Source organism: Zingiber officinale, chromosome 3B (genome assembly GCF_018446385.1).
Source record: "Zingiber officinale cultivar Zhangliang chromosome 3B, Zo_v1.1, whole genome shotgun sequence".
NCBI lineage: Eukaryota > Viridiplantae > Streptophyta > Magnoliopsida > Zingiberales > Zingiberaceae > Zingiber > Zingiber officinale.
In genome coordinates this window covers 110,430,021-110,436,020 of record NC_055991.1, presented here as the reverse complement: position 1 = coordinate 110,436,020, position 6,000 = coordinate 110,430,021, and positions in this window count along the sequence as shown.

Here is a 6,000-nt window from a genome sequence, read left to right as displayed (position 1 = left end):
TCTCTACCCATCGTTGAGCGACGATGTTAAACTTGGGTCTTCGCCAAATCGTCGAGCGGCGACGTTAAGCGCGAGCTTGCTTTGAACCGTCGAATGGCGACATCATATCCGAAGCTTCATCAACTAGACAAGCGGCAACGATAGGCCCAAGACTATGCAGGCGGTCGAACGGCTGATTGTAGATGAGGGTTGCCCGAAGGCCCCCAAAAGGCAAACGAAGGGTTTGTTTGAGAGAATGCACCAGAATACTTCAGGCCTGCGACTTGAAAAGAAAGGCGAATTGAGCAAACGCGCATAAAAATCATGACCAAACGGAGGAGTTATGAGGTTACAATACGGCTAAAGGAAGACCTGAAGGCGAACACACTAAGAAAAAGTCCCGCCGAACCGCTGGGCATGCATTAATACTTGAAAGCTTACAGAAGAGATTACAGAAGATTGAGCTCTCGGCCTCACTCTAAGTAGTCTAACACGTCGTCGGGCAGAGCGGCGGTAAGCTTATCCCGACTTATAACTTTGCTCGTCACAACAATTGGCAAGTGGCCCCCCTCATGAAGCTAGCCAATAGTCTCTTCGATCGCTAAGTCAAACAGGCGAAGGGCCCGATCGGTGAATCTATCACAGAACGCATTCGAACGGAGGTAGGCTTGCTTCATGGTTTCAAACCTGCTCCCTTCGGCGTCCTAGTAGATACGTAGCGTCGCGCGCGAGCCCTCCAGCTCATCCTTAGCAGTGTCTATCTGATCCCGGAGGGACTTCTCCTCGGTCGAGCGGTTGTTCTGCTCAACCACAAAAAAATCCTCGACCTCCTTGAGTTTCTGGGCGAGCTTCCTGGCCTCCTGGTTCTTCAACTTAAGGTCGTTGATGGCCCGTTGCTTTTGGGTGGTGGCCGACTCTATCTTCTTATCGAAGGTGGAGACTTATTTTTTGTACTGAGCTAGTATCACCTCTTGGTCGGCAGACTTTTTTCCCTCAGCCTCTAGAAGCTTGTTACTTTTCTCCAGATCGGCCTTCAGCTTCTCGACCTCGGAGAGAGATGGCCCCTGGGAGGAAGAGGCGCCGCTCGAGACCTTGAGCTTCTTGAACTCATCCTCCAAATGAGCTAGCCTATGACACATGACCAGGCTCTCCACCCAGTATTGTAGGTAAACAAAAGAAGGTCAGGGTCGAACGGAGGTAAGCCATGAATTTACAATAAAATGTTTACCCCAGTGGCCATTTGGGTATGACTGTTGGCCAAGGCGCCTGGAGGGAGCATCGCCGCCCTGGCCCAGGCATCCTCCCAGACTTCGGCGAGCTGCCCTCGGATGAGGATCTGGTGCTCGGGGATCCGGGACTAGGCACTCAGCTCGCTGTAGTCCTCCGTTGGCAGATGGAGGATCGCCGTGACAGATCATCAGCCACTCGGAGATGAGTGGGAGAAGGTCACTGGACCAGAAGACGACAAGATCCTGGACCGTTGGATTGCTACGAGCTTTGGTGGTGGTGGCAAGAAGGCCATGGGTGTTGCCGCTACGACCCCTTGCAATAGCTTGGCCAAGGAGGGCGTCCGATCGGACGATGATGCCTCCACGGTTGCTTGGAGCGGAGCCGGAGTCTAAGTCTCGACCCTCTCAACCGATCGCGCGCCCGAGGTAGCAGAGCGTGAAGACGGATGCACTTGACGCCTCTTGCGCCGGGTTAGCAGCAGATCAGAGGATGTCGATCCAGAGGGTTCCTCGGCTGGAATGATGGGGCCTTGCTCCGTCTGAGGCTGGGAACTCGGGGTGGCCCCTCAGCTCGGTGCATGGCTGGTCACGCCTTAGCCCATTTCTGCGGGCATCTCCTCGCTCAGCCCGAGTGGGTCTTCGTGAGAGCCGACTGGTTGCAGACCTAGATCGGCTCGTCAGCTCATCGGTGGCCACTGCCTCGATCGCGGTGTTTGAAAGCTTCGCTTTGCCGGCCATCCGTGATCGCATCATGACTCCGACTATAGAAGAAAAAGAAAGATCAATTAGCATCAAAGGGAAAGGATAAAGTGGTTGCATACCTAGGCTGGTCGGCATCCCAGTTTGGATGAGACTCAGGCCAAAAATGTACAATACACCCTCCAGCAATAGCTTGTGAATGTGATATTTCTGATCAGCCAGCATGGAAGTCGCATGGAGATAGTCTGAGCTTCTCTTATATCGCTTTAGGTCGGGTTGAGGCGCCACTTCAAGTTGCCAACGGGTCACGAATTTTGGCCGCTCGGGGAGACGCATGAAAAAGAAGTATTCTTTCCAGTATTTATTAGAGGTCGGCATCTTGTCAAAGAAAACTAGGCCGGCCCGAGACTGGAAAAGGAAGGCCCCCGACTCAGATTGCTTGGGGTAATAGAAGTAATAGAAGTCTCAAGGAATAAGAGGGATGTAGTGCAGTCGGAACAAGACGGTGATGCTGCATAGCAGACAGAAAGAGTTTGGTACGAGTTAGGGGAGGGAGATGCGGAAGTATTTACAAATGGCGATAATGAAAGGATGGATGGGGAATCGCAGATCGACGACAAAGTGGTCTTTGAACACACATATGATGTCGGTCGGAGGATTATTGGGTTGATCGGACGGAGAAGGTAGAACGATCTCGTGCCGGGGGATGGGGGGGGGGAGTTCAAAGGCATTTTCAGAGCCTCCGCATAGCCTGCATCAAACCAGACTCCATGGTGGTATACCAGAGTTCGGGAATGGCGACCGACGACTGCGAAGGACTTGCCATGGCAAAAAATAAAAAAAGGAAAAACAGCGAGAAAAGCTAGGGGAGAAAGGAAAGGCAGTCGAAAAAACCCAAAAGGCCGCGAGAAGGCCACCAGAACAAAGTAAAAACAGAAACAAAGGAGAAATCTTGCTGGAAAAGGAAGAGATCGTTAGGCAAGAAACGCAGGTGGTCGTCGGAGCGAAGTGTGCAAAGGAGTAGTTGTCACCGGAAACACGGAGGGAGACGCAAGTGTGGACAAGAAGCCAACGCTGCGGGTTTATAAACATTTCACTCGGTCGACCAGAGCCGTCCGATGTAGGTCACAGAAACTTAGGACAAGATCTCGCCGTTGAATTTAAATCGCCAAACGTCGTCATCAATGTATGTCACGTCAGGCGTGCGGTGGCAGCGGGCGTGACACATGGAGTGCCACCACGGGTCGGCAATTAAAGCTGACATGGGAACCTGTTATGCCTTAATGAAAAGAGATTTGCACGCTTCCCAAGAAATCAGGGTGACATAAGGCTAGCCTGCGTTCGCCCAGGACAGATGGAGGAAAAAGTCTACAACTATAAGCCTTGGTTGTCCGGTCGGATTAAAGGAGCATGCTTATGATCGAGCGACCACCTTTAAAAGGCCGATAGGCAAGGCAGTCCGTGCAGAAAGGAAGGTCTATCGGATGGAACCTGCTCACGCAATAGTCCAGTCAGTCGGACCACGACCTCCTTGGGAAAGGTCTTCGCCACAATGGAGGTCAAAGTCAAGGCGGTCAACGCCCCCTATCATAGGCTAGGTGGGCGAGTGGTTCGCCCGACCGAGATCTGAAAGGCCCGATCCAACATCATACTAGCTCGACCATCAGCTGAGCTAGGACGCTCAAGACAGGAATGAACGCCAAAGTGTCTGCAGAAGCAGTCCAAGCGGCTGTCCCGCTCGGTCTTACATCTATACTCAGAACATCAGTTGAGTAGAGTCATAGCCGAGCAGACCACACATGAACAATGCTATTGTTGGATCATGAAAGTCGATAGGGGGGTGAATATCGATCGAAAAATTTGAAGTGAGTACGTAGCGGAAAAAAGAAAATAAAACAATGGTAACATAAACCAATTTACTTGGTTCGGAGCCTTGGTCGATTCCTACTCTAAGACTCGCACTCATCGAGTGCTTTCGTTGGGCAATTACTAATAGTTTGTAAATAGGTTTACAAAGTTGAGTACAAGAACTATAAAAAAAATGAACAATACCGACAACAATAAACAGAACTTGAGCCGCAGGTTGTCGGAGAAGCAGCGTCGCAGGAGCACAGCGCAGTAGAGCAGATGTCATTCTTGTTTTTTGCTCTAGGGCGAGAGCTCCTTATATAGGATGCTCCGGGCGCCCAGATCCCTTTCGGGCGCCTGGACTGTGACGTAGGCCTGGTCAATCAGCGCACTCCTCGTGACGAGAAGATGAAGTTTTGCCTTCCGGGCGCCCGGACCAACTCTGGGCGCTCGGATCCCTTCCGGGTGCCCAGACCACTTTTCTCTAGAAAGTCCTTCTCCTGCAAGAAAATGTTAGTCCGAGGCAAAATAAAAGTTATACTACCCTGCAAGACAAAAGTTAGCACAAATATAATAAAAGAATAGTAATTAGATTCTGTCTCACCGAGATCGGAATCTAATCACGATCTCAATTTAGATTTCCGAAATAGTTCTAAGTTGGATCAACGCTTACTGTTCCCTCAAACGGGGAACACGTCCTCACCAAGTCACTCCCCTCCAATGACTTACCTTAACTTACCTGCCAAATATTCGGTCAGGCCGTCTATCAGTTTGGAGTTTGTGCTAGCTATCAAGTCAGCCCATCGACCTAGCTGGACTTTGTGCCAAACATTAGGTTAGCCCGTCGACCAGTCTGGGCTTCATGCCAGCTATCAAGTCAGTCCGTCAACCTAGCTGAACTTCGTGCCAGATATCAGATTAGCCCATCGACCAGTCTGGACTTTGTGCCAGCTATCAGGTTAGCCCATCGACCTAGCTGGGTTTCTCCTGCACACTTAGTAAAAGTGTTAGATCACAATGAAACTAACTTAACCTACTTTGTCATTTATCAAAACCTGACTTAGACCGTCAGTGCTAACCACACCAACATCTACTACCATCGAGCAATTATCCCATTCGGTCAAGGCGCGCGTACGACAACCAGACAGTGGAAGTATCGGTCGAGCGACTACCTCGCTCAGCCAAGTAAGTCTATTCGTTAGCTAGACAACGAAGATTCCAGCCGAGTGACCATCCTGCTCGGCCTAGCGACAGATGACACTGGGACAGGAAACTCTCAGCTGAGCGTCATCCCGTTCGACTGAGCAACAGACATCGCAGGATATCCTTCGACATCCTTTTGGGAGTTTGTGTCGCCAACGGACGACATGGTCAGGCAGAAGATCGCACGGCGGAAGCTTCCACTATCACTTCAGAGATATGCTCGGCTCGTTAAAGTACTATGTCAGGGACACTTTACTGACATGTCCTCTCAGGGAAAGTTTGGGACAACGTGATTGCTTTAAGAAGCGTGCACACACACTACAGATGCCCTATATAAAGGGGGGGGGGTCCAGGCATCGACGAAGGTATGCTCTTCTCGCGATCTCTATAGTTGCGCTACAATTTCCTTTGCTTCTTACTTCGCCGGAGACTGACTTGAGCGTCGGGGGGTCATCGCCGAGGATCCCTTCCCCGGCTCAGCACTGACGCTGCTTGTGTTGCAGGCAAGCGCGAAGTCCTTTGGAGGTCAGCAGGAGCGTCACGTCCCCAGCATCCATCTCCTCGACTTTTGGACAGTATCAATATAGTAACAAGATGCTTTCTCAATTTATCAAGCATCTAACACTTTGTTTGGGATTGTTTGGGAGGACGTGAGGGAAAAAGGAGGGAAGGAGAATTACAATTTTGAACTAGGGGTGATTTGGTATGGTATATCAATATCAAAATCGTATGTCGTACAAAAAAAATTCGATATAAGAAAATTCATACTAATATCATACCAAAATTTTGGTATACCAAATTTCATTATATATGGTATAAATTTCATACCGTTTAGCTCAAAACTTTAGTATCAATATGATATATACCATATTAAAATACTAAATCTAATATTGATATCGAAAAATTAGGTATAATATAATACCATAACAAAATTTTTGGTATATCAAAATATCAGTATATTTCGCTATATTCCGATATAGTAAGTACGATATACTAAAAATTCGGTATCCCCCACCTCACATACACACTTTGAACATTGTTT